Source organism: Ovis canadensis, chromosome 2 (assembly GCF_042477335.2).
Source record: "Ovis canadensis isolate MfBH-ARS-UI-01 breed Bighorn chromosome 2, ARS-UI_OviCan_v2, whole genome shotgun sequence".
NCBI lineage: Eukaryota > Metazoa > Chordata > Mammalia > Artiodactyla > Bovidae > Ovis > Ovis canadensis.
This window is the reverse complement of record NC_091246.1, coordinates 118,247,156-118,266,780: the sequence shown is the minus strand read 5'-3', so window position 1 is coordinate 118,266,780 and position 19,625 is coordinate 118,247,156. Positions and strand designations below refer to the sequence as shown.

At 41.1% G+C, this 19,625-nt stretch overlaps 1 pseudogene; it reads left to right on the top strand.

Annotated features, from left to right (window-relative positions):
• The window catches only part of LOC138432412 (olfactory receptor 5D13-like), a 42,995-nt pseudogene that overhangs the window by 18,017 nt on the left and 5,353 nt on the right, over positions 1-19,625 (top strand).

Below are 19,625 nucleotides of genomic sequence, written 5' to 3'. Positions count from 1 at the left end.
TCTGGGAGTTTTATCAATAGTAATATATATAAAATAGTAGTGATATATGTAATGTATATATATATATATATATGAAAATAGTAATATATTAAATAGGTAATAAATATACTGGTGGGTTGCACTACCCTTTTCAGATCTATTTCTATTAAATACTAAGCAGCAGCATTCCAGGTGTTTACTTCTTAGCAAGGAGTTCTTCAGTAAATGATTCATTCAAGGGCTTCTGTATTTAGGAGAGTTGATTCATACTCTAGTTTTATTTTAAAAAGAAAATACAGAGTTACAACAATCTTTGCAGGAGACACACATATGTTTAGAACAAAGTAACCACAAATCCATTTAGTTTGATTTAAAGTGTTTGTGGTAGTATATTCTGATACTTTCTTTCTTCAAATAATATTCATCCTGGTTTTCTCATTGGGTTTCCAATATATAGTCAGAAATAAAATAAACATTTTGGCAAATGAAGAATAATAAAAAAAAGTGGGCACTTTTTTCACTTTTTCCTGTAATCGTCAAGAAATAAAGTGACAGTAACAATCATATTTATAAATCAAATAATAGAGCATATCATACTTATGAGTTATAAACATGGATGTTTGTATGTATACAGAGGGGACAAAACAAGGAGCACTGTCTATAATAGTAGGTGGTAAAATAAAACATTAGAAGTGAGAGAAAAAAGTGGGGAGATAAAGTGTTAATATAAGGAAATGGGCATGTGCTATGTAACAGTTTGATAGACTGTTAACTTTCACTAAGCAAGAATGCATTAAGTGATATAATCATCTTTATAGATCCAAGCAGTTTTGAAAAAAATCAAACTGAATAATAGAAATGTCATGCATTCACTAATATGATTTGTTTGGAATCTTAAAGTCACTGAATGTCAGGTTAAAGTAATCATGGAAAATTATTCTCATGATCTTGCACAGAATATATTAAGCGAAGGAGTACAGAGACCTTACACTATTGTTACAGAGGATCTAGTATGGGAATGGTGTTTGGAAGATATCTTTCCCACAAGGTCAGAATGTGGGGACCAGAGAAAGCTGTAACATGGTAAGAAAACCTATAGGACATAAGAAATATAATTACACATTGTAGACTAAGTGTTTAAATGAAATTCTATAGTGTTTCTATTATGTGGGCTCTAGAGGAAAGGATGTCTACACTGTCTTCCCAAATGTGTGCACCAATTGACAGCTGTCCCTGTTTGTGCCTGATTTTCACAACATATAAGTTTTTTGAAATCATAGCTGTTACTCATAATTCAAATAAATAAGAAAGCTAAATATCTACTATGCATCACACCTTGTCTTATAATCTTTGGATTCATTATTGAAATATCTAGTTCCATTCTGGTGATTCAAAGTTTATACTAATATTCTCATCTTATTATTGAGGATATGTCTTGTGACAGTAATAATCAAGAAATGTTCTGATGTTCCATTTGAAATAGGTTTTTTCCAGACAATTTTCTTTGAAAAAGCTAAAAACTTAAAATGCAATAATACATGTTTTATTGCATCTTGAAATTTATATACTTTGTACAGTAGCTTCATAGTTCTTATTTTTGTCAACCAAATTCCGCAATGTGCTCTGCTGGAAAAAGAAAAGCTTTTTGTCCAAGATAGTTTCAGCTATTATCATAGCAGGTATAGCACTTATTTTGTTGCTGAAAGAGGAGAGTGAAAAAGTTGGCTTAAAGCTCAACATTCAGAAAATGAAGATCATGGCATCTGGTCCCGTTACTTCATGGGAAATAGATGGGGGAACAGTGGAAACAGTGTCAGACTTTATTTTTGGGGGCTCCCAAATCACTGCAGATGGTGATTGCAGCCATGAAATTAAAGACGCTTACTCCTTGGAAGGAAAGTCATGACCAACCTAGATAGTATATTCAAAAGCAGGGACTTTACTTTGCCAACAAGTTGGTCCGTCTAGTCAAGGCTATGGTTTTTTCAGCAGTCATGTATGGATGGGAGAGTTGGACTGTGAAGAAAGCTGAGCGCCAAAGAATTGATGCTTTTGAGCTGTGGTGTTGGAGCAGACTCTTGATAGTCCCTTGGACTGCAAGCAGATCCAACCAGTCCATCCTAAAGGAGACCCGTCCTGGGTGTTCATTGGAAGGACTGATGCTAAAACTGAAACTCCAATACTTTGGCCACCTCAAACAAAGAGTTGACTCATTGGAAAAGACTCTGATGCTGGGAGGGATTGAAGGCAGGAGAAGAAGGGGACGACAGAGGATGAGGTGGTGGGATGGCATCACCGACTCAATGCACATGAGTTTGGGTAGACTCTGGGAGTTGGTGATAGACAGGGAGGCCTGAAGTGCTGTGATTCATGGGGTCACAAAGAGTCACACACGACTGAGCAACTGAAATGACTGAACCTCCTGGTGAATAATAAAATAGGCTATGAATAATAGCATTTAAACATTTTCAAAATTAATTCAACGTAAGTGAAAAAGTTTGCTTTCACACCACAATTCCCGAAAGGGTTGAAGATTTCAGGTTACTAGAAGTACAAAGTCAGAATACCAAAGAAAACTTTAACTATTTTTCAGGGATGCTATCATTTAAAAATTTAACAGTTTTAAGTAATTTGTCTCAGAGCTAAAGAAGTGAGTCAGGAAAGAAATTGTTGAAACTCATGTTTTTCCTCCAATTGAACTGTTTTCATTAAGCTCAAATTCATGCAAAGAGAGTGTTCCAGAATTCAATTGATAATATTGAATTTTATTATTTGATGGACTTCTCTAATGGTCCAGTGACTGGGAGGCTGCCTCCCAGTAAGGGACACCCATGGGTTCAGTCCCTGGTCCAGGAAGAGTCCATGCAATAGGGCAGCGGGGCCTGTCTCCACAACTACTGCACCTGCTCTCGAGAGCCAGCAAGCCGCCCTTACTGAATTCTGCTTGCTTTAGAGCCAGTGCTCTGCAGCAAGGGGTGGGGGTCGTCATCTCAATGAGAGACCCAGAACCACAGCTAGCAGTGGGGGGACCCCGTGTGCAGCAGCCAGGACCCAGCACAGTCAAAACTAAATAAATAAATACTGGATTTTATTATTTGAAATAGAGCAAGCAGGGTTTAGTCTGTTTTAGTTCTTTGTTTTCGATAATTATGTCAACACAAAATTATCATTCACGGTGGAATTACTATTTAAGTGACACTAGCTATTGAAATAAAGTGGGAGTCTGGCATTTTCAGCAACACTCTTAACGGAGACCCACTGAGCTTCTCAACACATTTTCTGATCTCTTACTATTTCAAGTTTTGGTTCTTACCCCTGTAGATCAACATTCATATTTTGTCCACAGGAACCAAGCAAACCAGAGTGCTGAGGTCACTTTCATTGTCTCGGGCTTCTCAGACTCTCCTCAGCTCCAGCTGCTCCTGTTCCTAGTCTTCCTGACCATCTACACAGTCACTGTGCTGGGGAACCTGGGCATGATCCTGATCATCAAGTCCAGTTCCAGGCTCCACACGCCCATGTACTTCTTTCTCAGCCACTTATCTTTTTTTTTTTAATTTCTGTTAGTCGGCAGTAGTTACACCCAAGCTATTAGAAACCTTGATTTTAGAAGACAGAATAATCTCCTTCATAGGATGCCTCATGCAGTTCTTCTTTGTCTGCATATTTATGGTGACAGAGACATTCCTCTTGGCAGTAATGGCATATGACTGATTTGTAGCCATTTGAAACCCTCTTCTCTATGCAATTGTCATGTCCCAGAAGCTTTGTTCCTTGTTGGTGCATCATACTCTTGGAGTATAGCCTGTTCCTTAATATACACATACTTTTTGTCAATGTTATCCTTTTGTGGGACTAAGTTCATAAATAACTTTGTCTGTGAGCATGCTGCCATAGTGGCTGTTTTCTGCTCTGACCTCTACATCAGCCAGGAGATCACTTTAGTCTCTGCCACTTTCAATGAAATAAGCAGCCTGATGATTATTCTCACCTCCTATGTTTGCATTTTTATCACTGTCTTAAGGATGCCTTTAACTGGGGGGTAACACCTGTGCCTCTCACCTGACCGCCGTTACCGTCTTTGATGGGATCACCCTTTTCCTCTACTGTGTTCCTAACTCCAGAAGTTCATGGCTCATGGTCAAGGTGGCCTCTGTCTTTTACAGAGTAATCATCCCCATGCTGAACCCACTGATCTACAGCCTCAGGAATAAAGATGTGAAAGAGTCAGTGAAGAAAGTAATGAATATTAAATTGTTCTATGATAAAATGTAAAGCTAGAAAGATTTTTTGAGAGTAAGAATATCTCAATGGCAGATTGAACCGTGAACCTAGTTTAACCTTGCAATTGATTGGCCAATTTCTGTTCACTCTTTTATTTTATTAAAGTAACTTTAAAATTAGAAATTAAAACAGAAATAAAAGGTTACTTAAACTAAATTTTTGATACAGAATTGTAATTTTCTTCTGTGTATAATATCTGACCTTGTAATTGTCCTGGTTAAACTTCAGTTTGATCTAAATCATGTGAACTGTAGGACTTTTGAAATGATCTAAAGAGTTATAGCCTACAATAAGGAAGTTTACTTTTTAATATAAAAGTAGTAAGTTAAGAGCTGCTCAGCATAAAACTGTAAGTATCTTAAGAAAGACTATTAATTCCATAAAAAAACACTTTGGCTTTGGGAGATTCCTAGGCAAATAAAGACAAATAAGAAATATGTCTACCTTAAATAGTTCAGAATATGGCATAAACTATAATTGACAATATAAACAGATGTAAAATATTTTCTATGTGCTAGTACAAGAAAATGATACAAACGTTGGAGATATATATATCTATCACTTAAGTTTTTCCACTTACATCATTGTGGTTGTACTTTTTAAAATTTATTTATCTATTTATTTTACTGGAAATTTTACTGAGGTAATTTTTGATCCATTACAAGTTACGGCATCTTTAAATCATTTCTCCCATGGTTTAAAGTTTAAATAACAACAGAGAAATTGATTATGATTTAATATACAGATTTCAGTAAAGCATTAGGTATTCACTGATGAAAAAGAAACATTTATTGTCGCTGTCATTTAATGGACTGGAACCTGATGGTCTGGAGTCGACGATAAGAAAATGAAAGAGAGAAAGAAGCTAATATTCCCTGGTTTACACAGAGAACCAATAAAACCCCTAGAACAGGGCTTGCACTGCTCACAAAGGCACAGGGCGCCCTCGAGAGGAGGTCTTTAAAGCCCAAGCAGTAGAGTGAGCTTGGCGGGTTTCCACTCTCCAGAGAATTAGCTGGAGGGAGGGAGAGAGAGAGAGGGAGTGGAGGGGAGAGAGAGAGAGAGAAAGAAAGAAAGACATGGGGACCCAAGCCTCTGGTGGAGCAAGGGTGTTTTAATGATTTTTCTGTGAGTATATATAGGCTGTTGTACAAGGAATTTCTTTCAACAATGATAAAGATCAGAAAACCAAACAACCATACAGCAACATTTGTCAAGGGAACAAGGGATTAACAATGGTCATAAGGCCAGGAAACAATCCATATCTTAAGAAAGAGGATCGAGACTAAGCAGTTTTGTCATAAGGACAATGTTTACTGAAGAAGATTCATGCATGCGTCTCATCCTATGACCTCAGTCCTGGGAGTCACATGCCATTCCACTCGTTCCTGTTGCCAGGAACTGATAAGGAAAGGAGGATTTATGAGAGACAGCATGTAGGAATCCTCCTGTTAAACGTTCCCTGACAATTTATGAACTCCAGTAGGTTGCAACAACAGCTTTCTTTGAAATAGTAAATTTATTGGGGTAGCTCTGCTGATATGAGGCAGGTCACTCGAGCTTCAAGGCTGAGCTAATCAGACCAGCTAATCTTCAGTTTACAGACTTGTCTGAAAATCATCCTCCTTGGACCATTCTCATGTTTAAATCAAGTCCCTGTTTGGGTCTCATCTATTAACTTTTTACAGATCAAAGGAAAAAAAAATAGTGTCTAAACTCAAAAGCAAGGTTTGAAAACTTTTGCTTCTTATAGAGGCTGACAATGCCTGAGTTAAATCTTGGAGGACAGTTTGCAAATGAGCTCTATCCGGATGAGCTATTAAAATATAATCTATGTAATGGATCATATATACTTGTTTATATCTAGCCCTAATATCTTCTAAAGTGGGATTAACAAATTTTTGATATAAGGTAGGGCTATTTTTCATTCCCTGAGGTAACACTTTCCATTGAAACGTCAAATAAGGCTGTTTAAGATTTTTTGATGGAAGACTAAAGGGAAATCGCTTTTTATCCTCAGCACTTAAGGGAATGGTGAAAAAAAAAACGGTCTTATAAATCAATTACAATCATATTATATCCCTCTGGAATGGTTACTGGGGAAGGGATCCCAGGCTGTAAGGCCCCCATGTCTTCCATGGTGGCATTAATTGCTCTCAAATCTTGTAAAAGTCACCACTTGCCAGATTTTTTTCTTAATGACAAAAATAGGAGTGTTCCAGGGACTATTGGAGGGCTCAATATGTCCCAATTGTAGTTATTCAAAGATTAACATTTTAGCTGCCAGTAAGTTTTCTTTAGGCAGAGGTCATTGTTCTACCCACACTGGATATTGAGATTTCCATGTAATGGGGTCGGCAGCAAAAACAATGGCCTCCATTATAAATTTGGATACCTCAGTCTAGTACATAGCTGTCGAGGAGTTGGACAGATTGGCTCAGTTATTCCTGTCTGTTGTTTGCCTAATCCTTTTAATGGGTCATAGCCCATATGAAGCATTTGGGAGGTCACTTCATCATCAGGGCTAAAAAGTAGCACTCCCATTTGAGACAGCACGGCCCTCCCTCATAAGCTAAAGGGGAGCGAAGGAACTACATAGGGTTGGGAAGTTCCACAGGTATCCTCAAAACGCCAATCTAATATTTTTGCACTCTTAACTACTGTGGGGGCTAAAGGACTAGAAGCGGTAATTTCCTGCACCCCAAAAGCTAGATCACTAGATCCAAATCTTCTGGGGCCCCTAGCTTGAGAAGTCAAGGTTTTTCTTATCTGATAATAAGATAAAATCAAAAGCTGTGCTATTCTTTGACCTTTATTAATTTGCACAGTTTTAGCAGGTGGTGAGATAAAAACTTTAATTTCCCCAGTATAATCAGAATCTACTACACCAGGCACCACCGAAATTCCTTGAAAAGAAAGCAAGCTACACCCTAGCACAAGTCCAGAATGTCCTAATGCAGGGGGCCAGCCGCTCCCTTTGGAATCGGAGTAACTGGCACATCAGGGGTTAATATTGTTGTGGTGATGGAACTGAGGTCTAGTCCTGAGCTATCTGGGGTTGATTGGCATGGCTTGTTGTCTCTGTTTAGCAGGACATTGCCAGCAAAAATGCCCCATTTGGCCATAAGATAAACACTTTTTTAATTTGTAGAATCCTTTTTATTATGATTTTTTTTCTCTTTTTCTCCTATTTTTTTTTCCCCAAGGAGTGTATGCATCTGTTTTAAAAGCCCCTTTGTTGAAAAAATCTCTTTATCTTTTTCAGCATTAGGCAATGTTCTGGGAGGCTTTGGAGGCAAAGTGGGGAATTCCTGGGCTCTGGGAGGTGCAAGCGTAGGTGGCGGTGGTCGCCTTAAATCAGAAAGTGGTGGATAAATTTTTAAAGGTTTGTGTAGAGGGGGAGGGGGGTCACCAGGGCCCCCGGCCACAACTTCCTGTAAGCCCTCTCCTTCCTCTGGAGGTAGAGCACAGTCTTCCTCCTTTCCTTCGTCAATGACAGAAAATATCTGCGTAGAAAGTGGAGACCCACCACCATCCACCGCTATAGCCTCTCCCATAGGCTATCTAACAGCCTCATGATGGGGGTCCAGAACACTTTTAATCATATTCCACAGAGCAAAAGCATCTACAGGCCCATGCAAAGTATAATAAGTTTTTAGCTGTTTTCCTAGCTTCACCCAAGTATCTAAATTAACAGTGCCCTCTTCTGAAAACCAAGGACATTGTTCTTATACAAATGTAGAAAGGGATTAAATATTGGTTTTCTTAACTTTAATTACTCTTTTGTTTAACAACCACAAGATTACTCCTATAAAAAGCTGTCATTCTTTAGATTTACTGTTACCCATGTCAGAAATTTTATAGAGAAAGATTTAAGATTTCAGTACAGATTTCTTGTCTGGTATTGCAAGAATCAACACTTCAGGTTTCCTCCAACCTATCAACCGGGTTTCTTTTCAACCCAAAGCTTTCCACCCTTCTTTCCCTACCTACCTTACGCAGGGGGGTCCGTGGCACCCTGAGTGGGGGCCTAGCTGTCCAAAAACTGCACACTGGGGAGACCTACCTTTGGATAGCCTGTTCCAGGCACCACTTAACGGGGTCCAGCCCTGGCTGGATCCAGGGTATCCTCAAGGGACAGTGTCGGTGACCTATATGAATGATTTATTTAGAGATATCAAAAGAGATAAAGAAGGAATATAGCAGTTAGGGAAATATAGGAGAGAAAGAGGCTGATATTCCTTGGTTTATGCAGAAAGCCAATAAAGTTCCAGACAAGGAACTTGTACCATTCACATAGGCTGCAGGCACCCTCCCAGTTTCCTGAAGGAGTGAAGATGCAGAGCGCCTTCCCATTCAGGTCTTGGAAGCCCAGGCAAGAAACTGAACACTGCAAGCCCCTGCACTCCAAGAAATCAGCCCGAAAAGGAGAGAAAGCAAGAATGACACAGGGGAAACCAGTCTTTCAAGGAACTGGTCGGTCTCTTTATTTTTCAGGGAAGCTTTTATACTTTAAGTTGTACATAGAGATAAATGTAAGAAGCAGAGTCGCGCAGAGTCAGTTGCTCTGACCCATATCTAAAGACAGAGTGTTCTTTGCATATCTTTGTTCTTACAAGGGTCTTAAGTTTGTTTACAATATCTTCTTGTCTGGAGACCAATTAACATTTTATGGCCCATCTTTCTTTCTATTGATAAAGGTTAGTCCATCAGAAAACTTGTTTTCCCTTAAGATTTTTTTTTCCTGAAATCTGCTCAGTCTTAAGAAAGTGATAAAGTTAAATTCTTACATAGCAAGGATAAAATGATTTATACAAAGAAAGAGGAGTACAGTAATTTATAACAAAGAGAAATTTCATTAACTCAAAAGTCTAGTATTGCTTACATCAAAACTACTATATTTCTTTTTCTACATTCCAATTACATTGATTAACATACTCCCGGGTGCCTAAGGGTATGGAGGGCAGGCAGTAATCATTAACTCAGCAATGAAACCCTTCACCAACATGATTTTTATCTCTAGAAAAACCCCATGCTAACTAAGACTTTAAAAATACTCCAAACTCTCTGTGCTGTTTATGGTTGAGAACTCATAAACAATCATGTCTGTAGTAGCAAGAGTGTGGATAAACTTGTCACACAAGCTAGACAGCCAGCAGAGAGGTCTGAGATGAAACACTCCTTTTGTATGTAGGAGACTATTAACTGGAGGGTCTAAGTTAATTTTCCAGAGAACGGTGGTCAGGGATAGACTCTGTTAATATAAGAAGAGTGTAGTATAGCAGACGGTAAACAGACAGATTTTGGTTGTGAGGTAGATGCTCAGGCAGAGGACCACTTGAGACCTGAACCACTTTGCCCTGTCAGGCTTTTCCACATGACCTTGTCATGGGGGTAGGGGTCAGGAAGTCCCTCGAGTCATGATCCTGCCATGCCTGTCAGGCTCTTCCACATGACCTTGTATTGGGTGGGATCTCCTGTGTTGGCTCCAGGCACCCAACATACCCATCTGCACTCGAGAGGAACACCGAGAGTCCCACCACAACTCAAGAAGAGCCCCGTTTTCACCTCCTCATCTTGAGATGAGGGTCCCTTTCCCTGAATCGTTGGGAAAGGAATCCCAGCATTCCCGTCGCACCTCAAGAGGAGGTGGTCTTAACTTGAAACTCGAGAGGAACTCCAGGGGTCGTGCCACAATTCCAAAAGACAGGATGTCCCAATCCACTCCAGATAAACCTAATTCCCCTGCACTGACTTGATGGTCACACCGAGTATTGACTCAAAACAGGATGGGAGGTGTGACAGCCCTGTGGCACCTCGAGAGAAAGCCACAGATCCCTACATCAACTCGACAGGAACCTTGAAACTACTTTTATAGCTCAAGAGGAAAGCGGACTTCCATGTCACCACAAGTGACGAGGCCTGACTCCCCTGTTGAAACTCCAGAGGAACCCCGAGATCCATGTCAGCACTAGAGAGGAAACCTGATGTTCCAGCCTCAACTCCAGATGAGGACCTAGGACCCTGCACTGAATGATGATGAATCCCAAGAGGCCCCTCGCAACTTGCATGGAGACTTGACTTTCCTGAGGGAACACGAGCGGGTCACTGAGGTCCCCATAGTAACTCGAGAGGAACGCCAAGCTTCCTGCTGCAACTTGAGAAAAACCAGGAGATTCTCCCCTCAACGCGAGATGAGGCCTTTTGAGCATCTCGAGAGAAATTCCACATTCCTTCTTGAGCATTGAAAGGGTCCTTGACACCCTTGATACAACTCAAGAAGTTCTCCGACATACCCGTGTCTACTCAAGAGGAACACCGAGGGTCCTGCAACAACTCAAGAAGAGCCCCATTTTTCCCTCTTCATCTTGAGATGAGGGTCCATTTCCCTGTTTCCTTGGGAAAGGAATCCCGGCTTTCCCATCGCACCTCAAGTGGAGGCGGTCTCAACTTGAATCTCGAGAGGAACTCCAGGGGTCGTGCCACAACTCAAAAAGACCCCGCAGTCCCAATCCACTCCAGATAGACCTGATTCCCCTGCACTGACTTGATTGTCGACTCAAAACACGATGGGAGGTGCGACAGCCCTGTAAGGGGAGGTGTGGCAGCACCTCGGGATAAAGTCACAGTTCCCTATGTCAACATGACAGGAAGCCTGACACTACTTTTACAGCTCAAGAGGAAAGCAGACTTCCATGTCTCCACATGAGAAGAGGCCTGACTCCCCTGTTGAAACTCCATAGCGCCAGGAGTCAGCAAGGGAGATCCCACCCATGACAAGGTCATTTGAAGAGACTTGGCGAGCACGGTGGATCAGGACTCGAGGGATCCCTGGACCTGCTCAAGCATCTACCACAAAATCAGAATCTGTCTGTCTTATTATTTTGTGCCTTTCACCAACTCTTCTGACATTAACAGGGGGCTATCCCCGACCACTCTTCTCTGGAAAAAATCAACATAGGGCTCTAGATAATAAGTATCCTGGACATGAAAGGAATATTTCAATTCAAATTCCCTCTGTAGGCATTCTAGCTTGCCTGACAGGTTTATCCAGACTTTGCAACTACGTATGTGATTATTCACTACCTCCCAACTGTGAGAGGCACTGGAAGCCTAAAACATTCTAAAAATATAGAGACTTTTGAAGAGTTAAAAACTATTAGTGTAGTGCTGGTGTAGGATTTCATTGTTGAGCCAATGTCTGCTGCTAAGTTCCATATCTCTTAGTCACTGCACACCTGGGAGTGCAGTAGTTAATGTAGTTGGAATTTAAGAAAAACAAACAATAGCCTTGGAATTAACCATATCAGACCTTTGAGCTAATTATTTCTTTTTTGTTACAACTCACTGCACCTTTGCTGTGTGAGAAATGTAACTCTGTTTAATACTTTCTGAGGCTGACATAGATAAAAAATATAAAGAAAAAACATTTCAAGGGAAAATAAGTTTCCTGGTTGAGCAGCCTTTATCAAAAGAGGGTCATAAAAAGTTCACAGGCCTCTGAGGCCAGAAGATAATATACATACATTGTTTATGGGAAGGGTATGCAGAAAAAAATCTTGGTTTTGATAAAGACAAAACAGATGTAATGTTTGGGCTGACTCTGTATGACTTTGCATCTTTCATTTCCCTCTATATACAAGTCAAGGTATGAATGTTCCCTTTGAAAATAAAGTTACGGGCCTCACTCACTGAAGCTTCATCACCCCATGTCTGTCTTTCTTTCTTTCTTTCTTTCTTTCTTTCTTTCTTTCTTTCTTTCTTTCTTTCTTTCTTTCTTTCTTTCTTTCTCTTACTCTCTTTTTCAGGTTGATCCCTTGGAGCACAGAGGCTCTCTGCATTCACTTTCCTGCCTGGGCTTCTAAGACCTGAACTGGAAGGTGCTCTGCATCTTCACTCCCTTGGGAGACAGAGAGGGTGCATGCGGCCTACATGAACAGGCAAGTCCCTTGTCTTGGGGCTTTATTGACTTTTGGTCAAAACCAAGGAAAATAAGCCTCTTTATATCCTCTATTTTTTTTTATCTGCAATATTCTTTCTTTATTTCTCTAAATCTCTTCACCAATGCCATCTCTCTGGAGGGTACACTTGGATCCTGCGGGGGCTGGACTCTGGCACATAGGAACTCGAAGATCCATATCAGCACTGGAGAGGAAACCTGAGGTTCCAGCCTCAACTTCAGATGAGGACTGCGACCTGGCACCAACTGGACAGGAATCCTGAGAAGCCCTTTGAAACTCCCATGGAGACGTGACTTTTCTGAGGCAACACGAGCGGGTCCCTGACGTCCCCATTATAACTTGAGAGGAACACCAAGTTTCCTGCCACAACTCGAGAAAACCCATGAGATTCTCACCTCAACGCGAGATGAGGCCCTTTTCTGCTGCAGCGTCTCGAGGGAAATCCCAACTTCTCTCTTGAGCCTTGAAAGGGTCCTTGAGAACCTTGATGCAACTCAAGAAGTTCCCTGACATACCCATCTCCATTCGAGAGAAACACCGAGTGTCCAACCACAACTCACGAAAGCCCCATTTTTACCTCCCCATCTCGAGATAAGGGTGCATATCCCTGCTTCGTTGGGAAAGGAATCCCAGCATTCCCGTTGCACCCCAAGAAGAGGCGGTTTCAACTTGAAACTCCTGAGAAACTCCAGGGGTTTTGACATAATTCAAAGACACTGATGTCCCAGTCCACTCCAGGTACACCTAATTCCCCTGAACTGACTCGACTGTCACTCCAAATATCGACTCCAAACACGATGGCTGGTGTGACAGCCCTTTGGCACCTCGAGAGAAAGTCACAGTTCCCAATGTGAACTTGACAGGAAGCCTGACCCTATTTTTACAGCTTGAGAGGAAAGCTGACTTGTATGCCTTCACACGAGATGAGGCCTGACTCCCCTGTTGAAACTTCATAGTGTTGGGAGCCAGCAAGGGAGATCCCACCCATGACAAGGTCATTTGAAGAGACTTGGTAAGCAAGGCGGATCAGGACTTGAGGGATGCCCTGGACCTGCTCAAGCATCTACCGCAAAATCAGAATCTGTCTGTCTTACTATTTTGTGCTCTTCACCAACTCTTCTGACATTAACAGTGGGCTATCCCCGACCAACTTTCTCTGAAAAAATCAACTTAGGGCTTTAGCTAATAAGTATCCTGGACATGAAAGGAATATTTCAATTCAAACCCCTTCTATTGGCATTCTAGCTTGCCTGACATGTTTATCCAGACTTTGCAACTACGTATGTGATTATTCACAGCCTCCTAACTGTGAGAGGCATGGGAAGCCTAAAACATTCTAAAAATATAGAGCCTTCAAAAGAGTTAAAAGCTATTAGTGTAGTGCTGGTGTAGGATTTCATTGTTGAGCCAATGCTTGCTGCTAAGTTCCATATCTCTTATCCACTGCACACCTGGGAGTGCAATAGTTAATGTAGTTGGAATTTAAGAAAAACAAGCAATAGCCTTGGAATTAACCATATCAGACTTTTGAGCTAATTGATTCTTTTCTGTTGTAACTCACTGCACTTTTGCTCTGTGAGAAATGTAACTCTGTTTAATGCTTTCTGAGGGCAGACACAGTGAAACCATACTCACAGAAAACTAGTCAATCTAATCACACTAGGATCACAGCCTTGTCTAACTCAGTGAAACTAAGCCATGCCCGCAGGACAACACAGGACAGGAGGGTCATGGTAGAGAGTTCTGACAGAATGTGATCCACTGGAGAAGGGAATGGCAAACCACTTTAGTATTCTTGAGTTGTGAACCCCATAAACAGTATGAAAAGGCAAAATGAGAGGATACTGAAAGAGGAACTCCCCAGGTCAATAGGCGCCCAATATGTTACTTGAGATCAGTGGAGAAAAAACTCCAGAAAGAATGAAGGGATGGAGCCAAAGCAAAAACAGTACCCAGCTGTGGATGTGTCTGGTGATAGAAGCAAGGTCCAATGCTGTAAAGAGCAATATTGCATAGGAACCTGGAATGTCAGGTCCAATGAATCGAGGCAAATTGGAAGTGGTCAAACAAGACATGGCAAGAGTGAACGTTGACATTATAGAAATCAGCAACCTAAAATGGACTGGAATGGGTGAATTTAACTCAGATGACAGTTGTATCAGTTATATATACTACTGTGGGCAGGATTTGCTCAGAAGAAATGGAGTAGCCATCATGGTCAACAAAAGAGCCCAAAATGCAGTACTTGGATGCAGTCTTAAAAACGACAGAATGATCTCTGTTTGTTTACAAGTCAAACCATTCAATATCACAGTAATCCAAGTCTATGCCCCAACCGGTAACACTGAAGAAGCTGAAGTTGAATGGTTCTATGAAGACCTACAAGATCTTTTAGAACTAACACCCAAAAAAGTTGTCCTTTTAATTATAGGGGACTGGAATGCAAAGGTAGGAAGTCAAGAAACACCTGGAGTAACAGGTAAATTTGGCCTTGGAATGCAGAATGAAGCAGGGCAAAGACTAATAGAGTTTTGCCAAGAAGATGCACTGGTCATAGCAAACACCCTCTTCCAACAACACAAGAGAAGACTCTACACATGGACATCACCAGGTGGTCAACACCAAAATCAGACTGATTATATTCTTTGCAGCCAAAGATGGAGAAGCTCTATACAGTCAAAAAAACAAGACCAGGAGCTGACTGTGGCTCAGAACATGAAATCCTTATTGCCAAATTCAGACTCAAATTGAAGAAAGTAGGGAAAACCGCTAGACCATTCAGGTAAGGCTTAAATCAAATCCCTTATGATTATACAGTGGAACTGAGAAATAGATTTAAGGGTCTAGTTCTGATAGATAGAGTGCCTGATGAACTATGGAATGAGGTTCGTGACATTGTACAGGAGACAGGGATCAAGACCATCCCCATGGAAAAGAAATGTAAAAAAGCAAAATGTCTGTCTTGGTAGGCCTTACAAATAGCTGTGAAAAGAAGAGAGGTGAAAAGCAAAGGAGAAAAGGAAAAATATAAGCATGTGAATGCAGAGTTCCAAAGAATAGCAAGAAGAGATAAGAAAGCCTTCTTCAGTGATCAATGCAAAGAAATAGAAGAAAACAACAGAATGGGAAAGACTAGAGATCTCTTCAAGAAAATTAGAGATAGCAAGGGAACATTTAGCCCAACAAAGATGGGCTTGATAAAGGGCAGAAATCGCATGGACCTAACAGAAGCAGAAGAGGTGGCAAGAATACTCAGAAAAGGGGGCGGTCCTAAGATGGCAGAGGAATAGGATGGGGAGACCGCTTTCTCCCTCACAAATTCATCAAAAGAACATTTCAACGCTGAGTAAATTCCACAAAACTACTGAATGCTGGTAGAGGACATCAGGCACCCAGGAAAGCATTTCATTGTCTTCAAAAACAGGTAGGAAAAAATATAAAAGATGAAAAAGGAGACAAAGTAGGTAGTGAGGGAGCTCCGTCCCAGGAAGGGAATCTTAAGAAGAGAGGTTTCCAAACACCAGGAAACACTCTCACTCCCAAGCCTGTGGCGAGCCTTGGAAGCATAGAGGGCAACATAACAGGAAGGAAAAATAAATAATTAAAACCAACAGTTTATGAGCCCAACAGTAACTCTCCCAGCGGAGAAGCAGTGCAGACACCTGCATCCGCCACTAGCAAGTGGGGGCTGGGCAGGGAGGTGCGAGAGGTGCGGGCTGCAGTGCTTTGTAAGATTCGGGCTGGAACGCCCCATGCATAACCAGAGCAAACTATGGTTAGCAAACCAGACTGTGGGATAGCTACCACGCTAAAAGCTTGAATATAAGACACTGCCAGGACCGCACACAGAACAAAGGATGGAACAGAAATAACCGGCTGCAGACCACCCCCCTCTAGTGACAGGCAGCCAGAGCCATAAGGGCTGGAAGGGGGCAATTGTAGCCCAAGAGAGACATTACCTACCAAAATGCAAGCAGGCTTCTTTGCTAACTAAGACTTCTGGGAGTTCTGGACAGTCATCAGCTGCCAGAGAAGGGATGCCAGCGTTACACCCAAAAAACTGAGCAGCAGAGACGGGAAAGGTGGTAAGTCACAGTGACTGCACTCGCCAAACACCTGTGCTATTCAGAACTGGGAAGGGCACAAAACGCAGGCCCAACCAAATCTGCACCTCTGAGGGCTACCTGAGCGCCAAGCCTAAGCAGCTTAAACTGGGGAGGTGCATGTAGCCTAGGGCCAGCCTCAGATGGTTCCTGGTGGAGCAACGTAGAGCCTGAGCGGTGTGCACCGCAAGCAGGGGCAGGCCCAGCGGGGCTGAAACACTGCAATCACAAGCGAGTGGTACTTGTTTGCAGCATCCCTCCCTCCCCACAGCGTGACTGAACAAGTGAGCCTAAAAAAAAAAAAAACAGTGTCCACCACCGCCCCCACCCCCCCCCCCCCCCCCCGGTGACAGGGAGGAAATCAGACACTGAAGAGACCAGCAAACAGAAGTTAAACAGAGGGAACCACCTTGGAAGTGACCCCACACAGCCCACAACACCAGAGAAAGAACCAGATATATCTTTACTATTTTTACAATCATTTTTTTGTTGATATTGTTGTGTGATTGCTTTTTCTTTTCTTTTTCCTCTTCTTTTTTTTAAACCTTTTTAAATTTTAAGTCCTCTATTTCTCCTTTAATTTTTATTTTCATAATCTACTATTACTTTTCAAAAAAATGACGCTTTTTTAAAGCAAATGCTGTATATACTCTTTTTGTGGTTGTTGTTGTTTTTTAATAATTCATGTGGATTAAAAATTTTTTTTTCTTTCTTCTCCTTCTCCTTCTTTTCTTTAATATTGTATTTTTGAAAATCAAACCTCTACTCTAGATTTTTAACCTTTGTTTTTTGGTATTTGTTGTCAATTTTGTACATTTAAAAACCTAATCTTCAGTACTCAATTTTACCTGAGAGCGGGATTACTGGCTTGACCACTCTCTTCTCCTTTGGACTCTCATTTTTCTCCACTAGGTGGCCTCTGTCTCTTCCCTCCTCCTTCTCTTCTCTACCCACTCTGTGAATCTCTGTGTGTTCCAGACGGTGGAGAACACTTAGGGAACTGGTTACTGGCTGTATCTGTCTCTCTCCTTTTCATTTCCATCTTTTATCCTCCTGGCCACCTCTGTCTACTTCCTCCCTCTCCTTTTCCCTGTATAACTCCGTGAACATCTTTGAGTGATCCAGACTGAGGAGCACACATAAGGAAGTGATTACTGGCTAGCTTGCTCCATGCTCTTTTGATCCCACCTCATCTCATTCCAGTCACCTCTAACTACCCCATCCCTCTTCTCTTCTCCATGTAACTCAGTGAACCTCTTTGGGTGTCCCTTAATGTGGAGAAACTTTTCATCTTTAACCTAGATGTTTTTTTATCATCAGTGCTGTATAGATGGAGAAGTCTTGATGCTACTGTAAAAATAAAACTGAAAACCAGAAGCAGGAGGCTTAAGTCCAAATCCTGAGAACATCAGAAATATCCTGAGTCTGGGGAACATTAATCAATAGGAGCTCATTAAACGTCTCCATACCGACACTGAAACCAAGCACGACCCAAGGGCCAACAAGTTCCATAGCAAGACATACCACACAAATTCTCCAGCAACACAGGAACACATCCCTGAGCTTCAATATACAGGCAGCTCAAAGTTAATCCAAAACCACTGGCATTTCAAAACACATTACTGGCCACTTCATTGCACTCCAAAGAGAAGAAATCCAGCTCCACCCACCAGAACTCTAACACAAGCCTCCCTAACCAAGAAACCTTGACAAGCCACTGATACAACCCTACCCACAGTGAGGGAACTCCATAATAAAGAGAACTCCACAAATTCCCAGAATATAGAAAGGCCACCCCAAACGCAGCAATATAACCAAGATGAAGAGACAGAGGAATACTCAGCAGGTAAAGGAACAGGGGAAATGCCCACCAAACCAAACAAAACAGGAAGAAGTAGGGAATCTACCTGAGAAGGAATTCCGAATATTGATAGTGAAAATGATCCAAAATCTTGAAATCAAAATGGAATCACAGATAAACAGCCTGGAGACAAGGATTGAGAAGATGCAAGAAAGGTTTAACAAGGACTTAGAAGAAATAAAAAAGAGTCAATATATAATGAATAATGCAATAAATGAGATCAGAAACACTCTGGAGGCAAAATAGTAGAATAATAGTAGAATAATAGGCAGAAGATAGGATTAGTGAAATAGAAGATAGAATGGTAGAAATAATTGAATCAGAGAGGAAAACAGGAAAACGAATTAAAAGAAATGAAGACAATCTCAGAGACCTCCAGGACAACATGAAACGCTCCAATATTCGAATTATAGGAGTCCCAGAAGAAGAAGCCAAAGAGAAAGAACATGAGAAAATACTTGAGGAGATAATAGTTGAAAACTTTCCTAAAATGAGGAAGGAAATAATCACCCGAGTCCAAGAAACCAAGAAAGTTCCAAATAGGAACACCCCAAGACACATATTAATCAAATTAACAAAGATCAAACACAAAGAACAAATATTAAAAGCAGCAAGGGAAAAACAACAAATAACACACAAGGGGATTCCCATAAGGATAACTGCAGATCTTTTAATAGAAACTCTTCATGCCAGGAGGGAATGGCAAGACATACTTAAAGTGAAGAAAGACAATAACCTACAGCCCAGATTACTGTACCCAGCAAGGATCTCATTCAAATACGAAGGAGAAATCAAAAGCTTTACAGACAAGCAAAAGCTGAGAGAATTCAGCACCACCAAACCAGGTCTCCAACAAATGCTAAAGGATATTCCCTAGACAGGAAACACAGAAAGGGCTTATAAACCCAAACCCAAAACAGTAAAGTAAATGGCAATGGGATCTTACTTATCAATAATTACCTTAAATGTAAATGGGTTGAATGCCCCAACCAACAGGCAAAGACTGGCTGAATGGATACAAAAACAAGATCCCTATATGTGCTGCATACAAGAGACCCACCTCAAAACAAGGGACACATGCAGACTGAAATTGAAGGGCTGGCAAAAGATATTCCACGCAAATAGAGACCAAAAGAAAGCAGGAGTAGAAATACTCATATCCGATAAAATAGACTTTAAAACAAAGGCTGTGAAAAGAGATAACGAAGGCCACTACATAATGATCAAAGGATCAATCCAAGAAGAAGATATAACAATTATAAATATATATACACCCAACATAGGAGCACTGCAACATGTAAGACAAAGGCTAACAAGAAGGAAAGGGGAAATAAACAGTAACACAATAATAGTGGGAGACTTTAATGCCGGCGACGAAATGAAACACCAACACTGCAGAGTGGTTTAAATCTTTATATTTTAACACTTTCTACTTAC